The sequence below is a fragment of the Pelodiscus sinensis genome, chromosome 5 (assembly GCF_052426305.1).
Source record: "Pelodiscus sinensis isolate ZL-2025 chromosome 5, ASM5242630v1, whole genome shotgun sequence".
Classification (NCBI taxonomy): Eukaryota; Metazoa; Chordata; order Testudines; family Trionychidae; genus Pelodiscus; species Pelodiscus sinensis.
The window spans coordinates 82930824-82945965 of record NC_143056.1 but is presented as its reverse complement, the minus strand read 5'-3'; the positions used below and the strand labels follow the sequence as shown (position 1 = coordinate 82945965).

The 15142-nt window shown below is 38.2% G+C and overlaps 1 protein-coding gene across 12 annotated transcripts in view; it reads left to right on the top strand.

Moving 5' to 3' along the window:
- Positions 1-3018: 3018 nt before the first annotated feature.
- The window catches only part of PHF21A (PHD finger protein 21A), a 290548-nt gene continuing 278424 nt past the window's right edge, over positions 3019-15142 (top strand). For 4 of the 12 annotated variants that reach the window (XM_075927572.2, XM_075927567.2, XM_075927568.2 and 1 more), the window contains exon 1: positions 3024-3611. The gene's annotated coding sequence lies outside the window, so the exon portion shown is untranslated. The other 8 variants (XM_075927582.2, XM_075927577.2, XM_075927581.2 and 5 more) reach the window with 5 other exon arrangements.

Sequence of the window (15142 nt, the reverse complement as noted above, 5' to 3'; positions counted from 1 at the left end):
GCATGACTTTAATTAGCCAGATGTCCACTTATCATGAGTGTGGCCAAGTTTCCCACGGTCCCATAAAGTTCGTTTACAGCCACCAGTCCTGGCACTCAATGTTTTGTGCTGCTGTCATTTAGCTGTAATTTACATGTCTTCTCAGAGCCTAGTAAGCTGTGGAAGGGTTGGCAATGCTGCTAGACTATATTGACCTCCTGTGGTCTGACATATTCTCTTGTTTGAAACTGGTCAGGTCCCGAGGATGTTGAACTAGAGAAGTTCAACCTGTAGTAGTGTCCACTCTAGTGCTTAGGCCACCTTCATTATGTCTCCCAGGAATGTGAATTCCTCACACCCGGAAGTGACAAATCTAGGTTGACCAGAGATTTAGGTGTACATCAGACCTAACTACTTTATGTCTCTTGAAAAGTCCCAGTCCAGGCCAAATAAGTTCAGGCAGAATTTAAGAGCGGTTAACATGATCATCCCATCTGAATGTTTAGTGCTATATTTGGTTGTTATAGACGGCATAAACTAAAGAGAGATATGTATAAAGTAAAAGAAAATATTTATTTTAAATGGACAGAATTTAATAAAATATTATATAATTAATACATTCCTGTCACAATAATCTAGATCATATTCTGCAATGACTATCTAGATTTTTTGGCAATCATAAACATTTGACTTCACCTGTTGATTCTCAAGACATCCAAACAATGCCAATAACCACTGTAAAAACACAACTTGGAATGTTCTCTGTCTTCATCTTTTAGTATTGCCAGCCCCAAACATTAAAAATCATGTCAAGACCCCCAAAATCACAAGTTTATTTTTAATCTTTTCATTTGCCTACTGTTTGAGCCTTTAGGCTGTTTTCAAGCTTGTATCCACAATCTCACAGACTAGAAATGTACTTACAAATAAACAAAAGCTGATATTCTGTCATCATCATATGACTCAAAAAGTGAGGGCTTTAAGAAATGTCGCGAGACTTGTGATTAAATCATGAGTTGGCAACATCAGAAACTGACTGAAAAGCACTGGAAAAAATCAGCAGCTAATTAAATTAACAATACCATGGCAGCCCAATTTTTTAGACACTTCTGATAGTAAGCATTCTGGTAAATCCCCACTCTCTTTAAACACATATGAATTCTCTAGATGATAAAACTGTATATTACTACCCAATTACAATGAGTCCCAGAGTTACTCATCATGACTGCTTTATGGATTTAGTTTCACAACAGAATAATGAGTTCATCCTGGCTTCCTGAAACATCTGCAGAGATGATAGACACATTTACAATTTGTGAAGAAAAGTGATAATGTTAAATAAAACAACATGAGCACTTCTTAAAAAGTACCACTTTTGAATTACAAGAAAAATTGACTTTGTCAACATTTATGAGAATCCCACAGTGTTTAGCAAATGAATAGCCCCACAGATTCAGCAATGATGACTCAGATGGGCAAGGTAAGGTTCAAATATTTTTGAGGAATACATGATAATTTTACAATCTATGGATACATGTGAGAAGGGTATGTGTTAACTTTGCTAAAATATTATAAACATAAAGATTAATACTTTACAAGCACATTATTTATATTCTTGTGACACCTAAGAGAATTAGTCATGGATCTAGGCCCTATTGTGCTCGGTGCTGTACAAACATATAACAAAAAGCTCATCCCTGCCCCCATTCATTCTTATTTTAAATATATACATTACACACTTAGTTTGTATAAAAAGAATTGAATTTCTTTATATTTTCTATATATTGCTGTTTAAAATAACCAGATTCCCTCATTTGTCTCTCACATATAACTCTTACTGTAACAACATCAATATAATTAACTATTTGCTTCCTCCTGAAATTTTAATTTAAATTTCCACTGGTTTTGAAAAATAGATTATTTCTGTTTTCTGTTACTCAATAAAGTATGAAAACAAATGGTAGCGTCACCAAGAACTAAAGAATAGAAAATAAATGACTTAAAAACCAAAACCAAGCGCATTAATGGGAAAGAAGAGCAGCAGTGAAGGTAAGAAGATGAAATCCTCCCAGCATCCTAAGTAAATGTGTGTACTAATTCTAAAATTAATATGCCAAAGAGCTAGGAGTTTGTTGTGGATAGAGGATGGCTGCTCCTGGGAGATTATAATTTGCTTTGGGAATAAGGATGTATGAATTTGTCCTCTCTTCCTCCTGCCTTGGTGCATTACCAAAGAGTCCTTTGAATTGGGATGAGAATGCTGGTGTTTCTCCTCTTCTTTTTCCCTTATGCATCAGCTTCCTGTACAGAGCCCTTTGCACTGGGGGTGATTATTCTTATGCTTCTCCTGCTACCCTGTTGCATCAACTTCCTGTGCAAAGCCCCATGCATTGGGGGTAACGATTCTTGTGTTTTTTTCCTATTGCCCTGATGTATCGGCTTCCTATGCAAAATAATTTACAGGAGGGTGAAGATGCTTATGTTGCTGCTGCTTGAGTGCAACTGCCTGTGCAAAGCCCCTTACATTGGGGTATTTACGTTTCTTTTCCTGCCCTGGTGCATCAACTTCCTGTGCAGAATCCCTTTACATTGGGGGTGAGGATGCTTGTGCTTCTGCTAGTGCCCTGGTGCATCAGCTTCCTGTGCAGAATCCTTTGCATTGGGGTGAGGATGCTTGTGTTTCTCTCCTTGCCTTCGTGCATCGGCTTTTCTGCGCACAGCCCCTTGCGCACTGGGGTGAGGATGCTTGTGAGGCTCTCCCGTTGCTGCCTGCCCCGGTGCATGCTCCCTCCCTCCCCCGCTGCTGCTCCACTAGAGTTTGCTGCCCTACTTCACTCTACTTTAGTTTCACTCACTTTACATCCGGGTTTTTTCCCTAGGCAATGGGAGCCGTAGCACAGCCCGTTCCTTAGGCAAAGGGAAATAAATTCGCCGCACCAACACGTCAAGTAGTCCCCCCAGGAGGAGCCAGCGAACCCTCCCTCCCCCCTTGCGGAGGCCGACGACCCCTCCTTCCTCGCGCCCAGGGAGGCGGCATGGGGTCCCGGGGAGGGGAGCCCGCCTCGCCTCCCATCTCTGTGGCCTCCCCCGTCTCCTCCTTCGCCTCCTCCCCTTCCCCGCTTCAGAGCCGGAGTAGCTGTGAGAGCGCGTCGGGCGCGCGCAGCGGCAGCTCGGGCGCGCGCCCCAGGCAGGCAGGGAGGCCGGCGGCGGAGTGATCCGGGCGAGCGGGTGCTGCGGCCGGGCCGGGTGAATGGGATTGAAGAAGAGTTCAGCTTCTCGGCTTGTTTTTGTGTCACAGTTTCTCTTCTCCTGCGCCTCTTCTGCTTCGTTCCTTTCTTCCCGTCCGCCCCCTGCGGCCCCCTGCAGGAGGAGCCCCCCGGGGAGAGGGGGAAGGAAAAGGACCTCCCAGAGGAGAGAGAGAAGAGGAGGAGGAGAAGGGAGCAACCTACCATCTTCCACTCCCAGCTTAGATTAAAGAAAGTGAGAGGAGGAGAGAGGAGCCCAGAAGAGGGGGACAGGGAGGCCCAGAGGCGCCGCTGCACCTTCCCCCTATGAAGAAGAGCCCTCCCCCTCAGAGAGAGGTCCTGCCAGGGGGACCCCAGCCAGCCACCAGCAGCAGCACCACCAGCAGGGTGTAGTATCCCACCTTTTGGATTCTCCTCCTCCTCCCTATTCTCTCCTTCTGCTCTTTTCTATGAGTGGCTCTGTCCCTCCCCCGTGCTTTTCTGTCTGTGTCTCAGGGAGTTGGTTGGGGGAGGGTGGAGGAGGATAGCTGGGGTGTGGGGGGAGGAGCTGTCTACATAGGACTCTTCAGCCAACTTGGAACCAAGGAGCAACAACTTCAGTGTAACCCTCCATCCCAGGCCTCCGACCCCCAAGGGGGTAGAGCCCGAGGGGGGCCGTGTCCTTTCTCCCGCCCCTGCATGCACTGAAATAAGTTTCTGAGGAGGGGGAGCGAGAGATGGAGGTGGGTGACACATTGGGGTTGTGGTGAGCAGCAGGGGGAAGGAGATGACACATTGCACTGGGGATGGGGTGGGGGAGGGAGGTTTATCCCCTCCTATCTGGTTTTCTTCAGAACGATTATTTCCAGGCCCTTTGCCGTTGGTTTGATTTTTCTCTGTGATGCTGATAGGGGAGTTTTATTAATATCTTTGAAACGATGCTGCTTTGATTATTGAAAAATTGTAGTAAAGCGGCTACTGCAGGATTTTTTTTTTTTTGCTTTAATTTGCCTTTGTGGACAGAGCAGCACTGGGAAAATTCCGCTTCTGCAACTTGTAATTCAGAAGTATCTCCTGTCCCCCTCGTTCTGGATCTGCCCTTCTTGCACAGGTACAAAGCTCAGTGGAAGGACACCTCTGGGATTTCACACTCCTACTTTGGCACATATTTGCAATGATTAGAGACCTGTACCTTTTTTCTTCCATTTTTCTCTCAGTGTGTGTGTGTAGGAGGAGTGGGGCTGTGTGTGGGACTCTGCCATTTGGTCTAGTCCCGTTGTGCACGCTCCTCTCATGACTTCTTTTTCAGTTTGCGTCTTTATTATTCTGAGCTTCGCTGTTGATAGGATTTCTTTCTTTCTGACCACATTTTCAGCGTGGAGTGTGCTTGTAAGACTGCACTGTTAGATTTATATGGATTTATATTGGATCCGCACATGGAGTCCTTCATTCAACTTCTGTTCACTTGGTGTTACACAAAATGAATGTGGACTGCATAGGGTGCAAATATGCTTGAATTGAATAACTTCCAAGTTCCTAATTCTTTTGATGGGGCATGGTTGCTAATGTTTTTTTTTCCCCTTAGTTTACAGATGTCATCATAGTTCAGTCACTTGCTAGAATATTCTTTATTTAGATATGAAAGTAGAGTATCTATTCAATATGACCCCACTTTTTTATTTAAAGTAATGGTGAACCCTTAGAAGTTTTATACATTTATAATTATAAATGTGAACTTCTTTTACTTGATGCTTATTTAGGCCCTGGCACTGAACTTGACATGAACTTTCATATTTTATCACACTAGTGACTGAGTTAAAAAAGATACCCTATTGGGGACAATAATTGGCATGTTGTATTTTGCTGTGTACAATAGTTCTGAGTGAGGGAAAAATCTGATATGGGCAACTCAAGTACTTCTTAGTGAAGTAAAGAATGTTAACATTTTAATAGTGACACAGCTACATTTGCACACATTAATTTGGATGAGTGCAAAAATTTTATCAGCGTGTGTTCATAAGTATAAAGAATAAATGTATAATCATATTCAACATAATCATATTCAACATATTGGTTTCAGAAGGAACACTAAGGTCAGTTATCCCATGCTTAATTAACTGGGCACTTTTACTGATATCTTAGAATTTTAATATCTAATTCATTTGTGTTTGGCTGTTTAACATGTTGGTTTGCTTTTTGCATTTCACTCAACTTTGGTAATGAAAACTGGTTAGTTTCACTTTTGATTGTAGTCAGTTTCATATTTGAGACTTCTTCATTCACTGACTCAAAGTTGGTGCTGTTTGGTTTTGCTATATTGTAGGGGAATGTTTACATATAAAAACAAACTTATTTGTCATAAACATTAATTGAAAAAAATTGTAATAGGTTTTATAGGAGCTTTATTAAACTTAGATTGTGTTTAAGTTTTGTGCCTTGACATGTTTGCCAATGTACCTGTAAAGATAAAATGTAAAACGCAAATATCCCCCCTCCACACGCACCCTTCCCATTCTACCTACACATTTTTTAAAGGTCTGTTTTAGGTAATAGTCCTGAGAATTGGTAACTGTGTCCAACAGTACCTTACTACTCTGTGTTTAAAATGGTATTTGATAAAGGGCATTTTAAAAGCAAGGTTTCCAACCAGCCAAAAACTTCATTTACAGCACAGCTACTGTTTAAAACTCCATGCTAATTATTTACCTGCATTTTAGTACTAATATCACTTTTTAAACAAAATTTAGGAACCTCTTTGATTTCTGAATGAAATAAAGTTCTACTCAAGTAAAGAATTCAGTTCGGTAAATATTGAAACAGTTTTAAAAATAATTTTTCTGTGGAATTGTGTTTTACTTTAAACTTTCAGTTGTATTGAGATTAAAAAAAAATAGGTGTTGGAGCAATTCCCTTACATGACTGGAAAGTTAAAGGTATCCTTCCTTTGTCATCTCTGACAAAGTTCTCTTTTTGTACAGCAAATCTTTGTAAATTCCAGCAGTAGGTGCTTGTTCTGCAAATGCCTATTAGCAGCTGAAAGTTAGCTACATCATATCTGCAACATGTTTGAGCCTTTCAATCTGGGCAATGAAGAATCTGATTTCACTCCCAAATTTGAGTTGAATTTCACTTAGGTAACAAGCCTGTCTGACTGAAACATAATTAAAGGGAGGAGCTGAAGGCATTTTTTGTAATTTAAAAAGTATTTGTATCATTGTCTTTGAATAATTACTCATTGGAAGTATGAATTTTTCTGGTTTTGTTTTCTTTCCCTTGTTCATTCAGAGTTATTTATGCATCCTAAAATGGGTTACTCTTGCCAGTTTGTTTTTAAAAGGGTGCAGAAGTCTGTTGTGTTGCTGACATTCACTTTCTTCCCTTCTGAAAGTGAAAATATAAAAGCTTATTTTTAAAATTTTGGGAGAGGAGTTGTAGTGCCTCATGGATTTTACAGGTCTTTTTAAAAAAGAAATATTTGGATGTTCAGTTTTGGCTATTCAACTTTTACAGTAAGTCAAAGTTTTAATGTAGGATTTTTCAAGTGTATTCTCCCTGTGCTGAATTTGCATTTCTATTCATAGTACAGGCCTGAATATGTCTTATCCTGGCTATATTCCTGTTTCGGAGGTAATATACTGCGAAGTTTTGAAAATGTAAATAGAAATTGTAACTCTTTTTCATATTGTTGAACTGACTGGATATGCACAAAGCAGATCAGTTTCTTGTTTTAAAAATATAAAGTTTGTTTTAATTGGGCCTTTAGAGGCTTTGTTCTTTATACTGTAGGGAAGTTCTAATGGTGAAGATATGTTATCATCATAATTGTTCAGGCAGTTTGTTTTATAGGGAAGTAACTGTCTTTAAATATGAAAATATTGTTTAACAATTCCAGAGTATTCAGTGTGCTTTAGGTTCTGGAGAACTTTGTGTGAATGAAATGAATTGATGATATTGGAGTTTGTTTACTACTGGTATTTCTGGTTAAATCTAATATCTTAAAATTTACAGGGACTTTGGGGGGGTATCTTGTTTTAGACAGTGTTCATAAACTGTCTCAGGGTGCTGTCACTTTGTGCATCTTCATGCATACAGTATGATATCCATTTAAACTCTTTACAATTTGGTATGGCCACAGATTCCGGCGAAAAGCAAAAGCGTCTTTACAGTATTTTAAAAATGGATGCTATTTTTAACTACTTCCACCATGACATTAGTTTCCAGGCAAACAGAATATAATGCTGTAAGAATACATAATTCTTAAGATGTCTGAACCCATAGAGTCCCAACTATTGTGGATAGAAAGAGGCTAATCTGGTTTTATTTTTTTTCTATGCCAGGCATGTGTGGGTTTTACCACACAAATCTTTACTTGTACAAATCATATCTAGTCTCCTCTATGGGTGTGGAGCAACCCTAGAGGAGGGAGCTGATGCAGTTCCACTCTATGGAGGATCGTTCAGTGGGCCTGACCATACAAGAGGAGAGGTCCTGATGTAGGAAAGAAAATCCATCCTTATATGCATCTCGCCTTCCATTCTCCCCACATGGGGCAGTATAAGAATCTACTGAGGCTAGTTCTGTCACTATTAAGGACTGGAGGGAATTCCTGCCTCTGTGCATGGTCCTGTTGCCCCACTGAGTTACTTGTGCCAGAAACTAGGCTAGGGGTTTATGCTAATATATTCCACTTACACAAAAATTTGTTAGGATCAAACCATATATTGGAATAGTGGAACAAGTGTGATGTATGGGTCTTTGTGTGAATTGACTGTAACAGGCAAGATTTTTGTGTCCTGTCTTGTGTCCTGTCTTGTTAATATTTGTTAAGTGGAGGGTGGACTGGAAGATAGTTTTTGTATACTTGTAATAGGTAGTGAAAAGTTTAATATGACCTGTTTGGTTTGCTGTTGAGTAGGTATTTGTCTTATGTATCAATTATGAAGGTACAGATTGTGCCTATAAAAAATGGGCCTAATTTTGGATGGAGAGTGTTTTGAGTACTTTTACATTTCTTTATTTTTCAGATTTGTTTAAATTTTGTCATGTTATAAGGAGTCAACCAATTTAAAAGTCTTTTCTATGTGATCCTTCTTACCTACTGTTGTTACTTGTAATTTGTTGTTATAACTATTTTATTTTTTGGTTTCTTTTTCTTGGTACGTTTGAAAGCACTGTATTTGGTTTCATCTTTTGACTGTGACGAGAAAAATATCTTAAGATATTAGAATTTGTTTGTACTACAATAACAATTGTCAAAGAGACTTGGGACAGGAGCTGAATCAGTTACTAATTTATTTGTTTTTAAAATTGACTGCAGTTTGAGTTGAACTTGTTTCTTTAACGCTAGAATTTCATGGCCTTCATATTTTGTTTTAAAACTCTATAAAGCTCTTTTGGGTCCCTTATATCTCCCCTTAACTTGTTATATTTAAAGCTTTAACCAAATTTTCACTCTTGAAATATCTATATGTTGTTTAAAACTTTATTAAAAATGGTTTTGAGACACATGGTTCATTGTAGGCTTCAAAAAAGGATGTATTGGTCTCTGTGTTTAAGTATTAATGCAAACCAGTGCAGGATCCCTTGCAGAGTTTATAATCTCGACAGGAATCACTAAGTAATCTCTGCCTAGGAGCTACACACTCTGATGTCTTGACCCATTCCAGACTTTCTCTGCATTTAGACTCTTTTTCATACGCTATTGCAAACACCCACTCTTTAGTCAGAGGTAATATGTGGAGGCTGTTTTTCTCAAAAATCTGGATCATGTAATGTAAAAATTAACCACTCTCTCTCTCAAACTCTTACATAGATGCTCTTGAAAAAAATTCAGATGGTGTGTTAGGAGTGTAGTTCTGTTTGTGAGTTTATTATAGGCATTCATTTTATTTTAAATGATTACTTCTTAAAATAGCATGTATTTTTTTTTTTTTCTTGAATAGTTTTACATTTCCTCACTACTATGCTGTAGGGATAGAAGGCCACATTACTGAGTTCATTCACTATAAAATTGCCATTGAATATGCTTTAAATAAAGGACAAGGTGAGCGAGGTAATATTGGACCATCTTCTTTTGGTGAGAAGACGCTCTTAAGCAGTTCTTATCATGTAGTTAGGATTGTGCTCTGAAAACATTAGCTGGTGTTACATTTTTTTTTTCAGGAATGATTAGAAAAGAGTGAGGAAGAGGATGGAGTCTAACAGCTATGATGAACTAATCTTTATTTGGGCTCTGTAGGCCTGTGAAAAGAGAACTCAAACACAAGAGCCAAAAGATTCATTTTGTTTTATTATTTGGCTCTATGCAGAATACAAACTCAGGATTTGAAGGGAAGAAGAAACAGCAGAAAAGCATTGATTCTTCTCTCCCTCTTCCTGCTGGGGATGCAAGTATTGTTAACCATGTGCAGCTTTAAAGTAGTGTAAATGAAAGCAAAATAGTAGTTGATCTCTTTAAAGCTCTGATAGTTAATTGACTAAAGTGTTTTAACTAAAACTTCTAAGTAATAATTATTTTCTAATAAACTGGCTGATAGTAACCATGGCAACAGCTATCTTTGGCCTTATGGACAGTATTATTGCTGTATTGACTAAGCCTTTAGTTGCTTTTGTAGTTTGTCGCCTATGTGGAAAGTGCAATAGAAGGTCTTTCAGGTGACTTCGGCAGCATTGCTGCCAGTTTATTTGTTGCAATGTGCCATTGCTTGTGTCTCATTTTCCAGAATCTTTTGGCCCTTTCTCTAATTCATATTTGTGGAGGTGCTGATGATGCCTGGCTGCCTGGAAATGCAGGAATTTTGCTGTGCCTTTTAGTACAGACTGTACTTGCATTTTTCACTTATTTTGCAACAAAATATATTAATTCAGAGCTTAAAATAATGGCTTTTGAGTTTGGAACACAGTATGACTTTCCTTCCTTGATAAAGCCTTCTTAGAACAGGCTGATAGGGGGAGCTGCCCTTCCCTCTATTGAACTGGAATACGGTGTATGTTTTCAGAGGCCTATTCTGAAATACAACCATTTAATTTACAGCTAAGCTCAACTCCCTTTTTAGAGAAAGCTCAAACTGCTGCTTCACTGCATTTTGGTGATAGAAGTAAAGAATAAAATATTTCCAAATAATAAGCATAGGCAATAGAAAAACTCTCCACACACACACATACTTTTGCCAATGAAAATCAGTATTGTTTGAAAACCTTCTTTAATATTAATGAATGTAACAGACCTGATAAAACCATGAGTTGTTTAGAAAGATAAATCTATGCAAGCCAGAGCCTTTTCTATAGATTTTAATCTAGACAATTACTGCTTTGAGTTATCGGCGAGTTTACTATTTTTGTTGAAGTCTATGTTCATCTTAAATATGATTAATATAATGAGATAATGTTGACTTTGCGATCTGTGTGTGTGGTATGAAAGTCAGAATGTGGCCCCTGGAGATGTGCATTATAGCCTACATTTGGCCTCATCTTTAATAATAATGTGGCTTCTTATTGAGGCCTGTATGCAGACCTTTATTTTTATTTAAGCAGCCTGTTAAAGATGAACCATTGCATGCTGGGGTCTGTAGTTTTCATGAATCAAACTTTCATGTTCATGATAATGGCTTGTGAACACTGCTATACTTTATATAAACTAGCTGTGGTCCTCAGGCTCCCAGCAAGCTGCTTAAGTGGCCCTTAGTTGAACAGCTTGGAAATCCTTGATGTTCATACTATGCAGTAAAACTATTCTTTATTTACAAGCTCCTTCTAACCTCCAGTTGAGTACTTTTGTTTAGAGAACACTAATTGTTGGAAGACTTATTTCTATGTGCAGCATTATGTAATTAAGTGAAATAATATACTACTTGTGATTGAGAAGAGTACTAATTGTTGAGAGGTTTTTTTACATGTTTCAGAGTAATCATAGTGTTATGGACGGATAACATCAGGCACAAAAAGCCTTCACTCATCTGCTACCAATACTATTTCCTTCTTCTGAATTAGAGTATTGTAGGTGTATGGCTTGTACTGCTCTAGTTAAAGGTGAATTGAAAGGCTTTTTGCCTGTTAAGATCAGACTTCAGTGTTCTGTATATTGAGGTCTAGTGATACAATAACTAACCTCTAAAACAGAACAGGGAAATGCTTTCCTTTCACTGCTTTAGGGGTTAGTGATGTCATTAGCTGTTACCAGGGAAACACAGAACCTTGAATTCAGGTTTTGGCAGGTAAGAGAAGGATTAAATTATGTTCAGATATTTTGAGTGTATTTGAGCATTGCTCATCACTACTTAACATAAGAAGAGTTACTATTGAAGTCAGTGGAAGTCCAGCCTGTGTAAGGACTGCAGAATAAATAAATTAATTTTAATCCTTACAAATACACTGGGCTAATTTAGTTCCTTGCATACCTTTTTGTTATGCAAGAGCAAAAAATATGAAATCAGCGGTTGAAATTTTTAACATTTAAGACCCCAATCCTGCAAAATTGACACACACAACTTAAACATCTGAGTTCTGCTGAAATCAGTAGGAGTACTCACATACTTAAACTTCAGCATGTGTAACTGGTTGCTGGATAAGGGCCTTAGATGTTTAATCTTGGAAAGTGGCTTCTGGGCATATACAGTAATTAGCTTGCATGCAGATCTTTATGGTAAAATTCTTTTCTCTAATTCACCTAGCAAATGTAGTTGTCCGTATGCTGTCCTTATATCTGTATGGAATGTTGGAACTCTATGAAGATCAGAGAGGGAATTTTGCACAGAGTACACATTGTTTGAATGCTTATCAAAGTGGTAGCGTTCTCTTCTATCCGTATACATTTTAAAATAGTCTAAATATTAGATGGTAATAGTTACTTTTGAATTATGAAATTTAATTGTGTTCAGACTAGTGTATTGTGTGCATTTTACTTTTAGTGGTTGACTTAAACTTATCTGCAAAAAAGGAAATTAAAATATAAATTTGTTTAAATATTGCCTTGTATGTATCATGTATATGTCATTAGTTTGCAACTACTTAGTCATAGCTTTCTTTAAATATGTTCTATATCCACACTCAATGTAGTTACTAACTGTATCAGCTACCCATGTGTTACCCTTGCCAGAAACCTACTGTGTAATGACCTGATTATAGGAAGAGGATCATTATTGTGTTATAAGTATGAAACTCCTAGTTGTTCCTATGTATCTGAGTAGGCTGGGTCTCCTTCCTAGCTTTTTGTATGATAGAACATCTCAGAGCATTGCCAACTATGTTGCTGGTGCTGCTTTATTTGTGTGTCCTGCCAATACTCTAACCCTGCTGAGGTAGTATGTGATACAAATACTGTTAGAGTGCAGTAAGCATTGATGTACAGATATGTGACATAGTTTTGGTGTAGGGGAAAAAAGCTTCTCCATAAACACATCTTGTTCTGTAAAATGGTTGGATAAATGTGTCATGACTTGGAGTGAAATTCTGGCCCCATTGAAGTCAGTGGAAGCTTTGCCATTAGGCGTTGTAGTCTAATGGATAGTGTGCTGGACGGTGCATCAGGAGGCACGGGTTCTATTTGTGTCTTAGTCACTAAATCTCTTGTAAGGAATATGATGCTGACCTCCTTTGGAAAGCACTTTAAGGTTTATTGACAAAAAGCACTATTTAAGTGCTATATGATATTATTAAAGGGTTTTGCTGTAATTCACTAAAGCAAAAAAGTAGCCAAAATTAGTTTCCGTTATGCCCAAGGTATAATATTAATACACTCTTTACCCTCTCTTGATGGCACAGCAGAATGGTTTATGTATAGAAATATCCAGCTTGAATTTTGAATTAATGGTCAGTTTTTTAACAGCAAATAAACATATCGTTCTGCAGCTTGGAAAAGAGGAACCAGGAGAGAGCTCAGGAGACTGGTAACAGGAGGTGAAGCTTTTTACTGGCTTGAATCCAGCTTAAGTCCATAATAAATACAATTTCTTAAGTTCACAACTAATTGGTCTCTATGAATAGAGATGGTAATACCAATTCTGTTTTTATTGACATCTAGTTTGTCTTACAAATCCACCATCATAATTTGGTATTAATTAGTCCTCTTGTTGGCATTCTTGTCAGAGAAACCAAAAATTAAAGGATCTGGGAAACCGAACTCCCCCTTTATCTCATAAAGAGGATGTCTCCAGATTAAGGCTGAAATCTCAAAGAGGCTGGTAATGAACTACTGCTGTCCTTCCAATACTTTGTCTTTTGGATCACTAGAGCTTGAGTCCTGAAGCACATACTATGTAGGTGGAACCTTGTAATCCACAGAGCCCTATTGACTTTGCTAGCTCTCTATTTGAGGGCAGAGCTCCTTCCAGGACAACCTAGAGCTTGTTGCAGGATCATAGCTTAAAGTTTCAGTTTCAAGTGCTGCTGTTGATTGCCTGTTTTACCAGATCTCATTTAGCTTCAAACTCAAATAGAACCTCCCACAATTCCTTCCCCTGCTTCCAGTATTTCTTAGAATGGTTTATATAACATTTCTACCATAGCTTGAAGCTTGAAAAGTTTTTGCCCTGTTGTTACAGAGGCTGTTCATGAATGCTTGGCTGCTGGTGTAAAATTTTAATAGAAAAGGACCACTGGAGCAGTTTTTTAAGATAAAAATATCATATGACTATGAGTACAGTACTTTTTATACTGAAATACAGTTGTAGCCAATCAAATCATAGATATGTTGGATAGCTCCTTTAAATGTAAAATTGAAGGTGGTTCCTGTTTTGGGGTTAATAACAGTATTCTCTTGGCCTCAGAGTTGATTAGCTCATGATTAGAATGTTACTGTGTTAAGAGGAAGTTGTTATGCTTACGCTTTAGGTTAAATATTAAAATTGTAAATGAAAGAAAAGAGCTATTAAACACAAACTAAATTTGCTGTCAAACTTATAAAAGGTAGATTGTTTAAATTAGGTCTAAAAGGGACTCCTTTTTTTTTTTTCTTAACTCCTGTAATTTCCCTTCTTCCTTCACTTTTGTAATCCTTTACCTAATCTCCCCATTTCTTCACTTCAGGTCATCAGGGTTTTTCATTCCAAAATAAATGTTCTGTTATATATACAGTAGGCCAAATAAATACTTGGCATAATAAGTAACTTCAGCATGCTACATAAGGGGTAACTTTGGCTCATTGTTTTTAAAAATTGAGTTTAATTTGGTCCCTTGTATGAGTGTAGGTATGAAAATCTGTTAGATCTCTGCATATTATCCAACAAGGTGTTGTTGGATAGGTAGCTCTTCATTGTTTATTTTCACTCAGGCCTGCCAGAAGTCACTCCTCAGGGATCTGTGCCTATCTCTACAGAAGGGATGGGCCAGATATCAGGAAAAAGTTAGGAATGGAAGATGGATGTTCTCCATATACTTTACTATCTTTCCCTCACCACTCTAACAAGGATAAGTATTTCAGTGTTAATTTTTTAAAATGGAAGTACCATCTTTATCTTTTGTTTGCACTTCCTCTGCACTGTTGCCTCTTCAGGTCTCAGTGGGTTTCTCGGAACAGTAGACAGTAAGAACTATGTCATTTTTAGGGGACTAAAGCATTATTATATTGTGGGGCAGGAGCTTGCCCTTGCTCACTTTGTGGGAACCTTTCACAGCAGTTTCCAGTCCCCATGTGAATTTTTTCCTGCCGTGTAATGATCAGTCTGTTTATGCTGGAAGAGTATCAATCCCTGACAAGTCAGTCAGAAAAGATTTTTGAACTGTAGGGAGTGAAAGAGACAAAGAGAGAGGTGAAAGGAAAGAATGAAATATTTCAGTGGGTTTTGTGTGTGTGGTTTTTGTTGTTGTTTATAAACATTTTAGAAATGAAATAGGTCCATTTAAAACTTTCTGGTAGTTTTTTTCTTTTTGCAGATGACACTAAGCTGCTCAAGATAGTTAAAAACAAAGCAGACTAAAGAGTTTCAAAAGGATCTCATAAAACT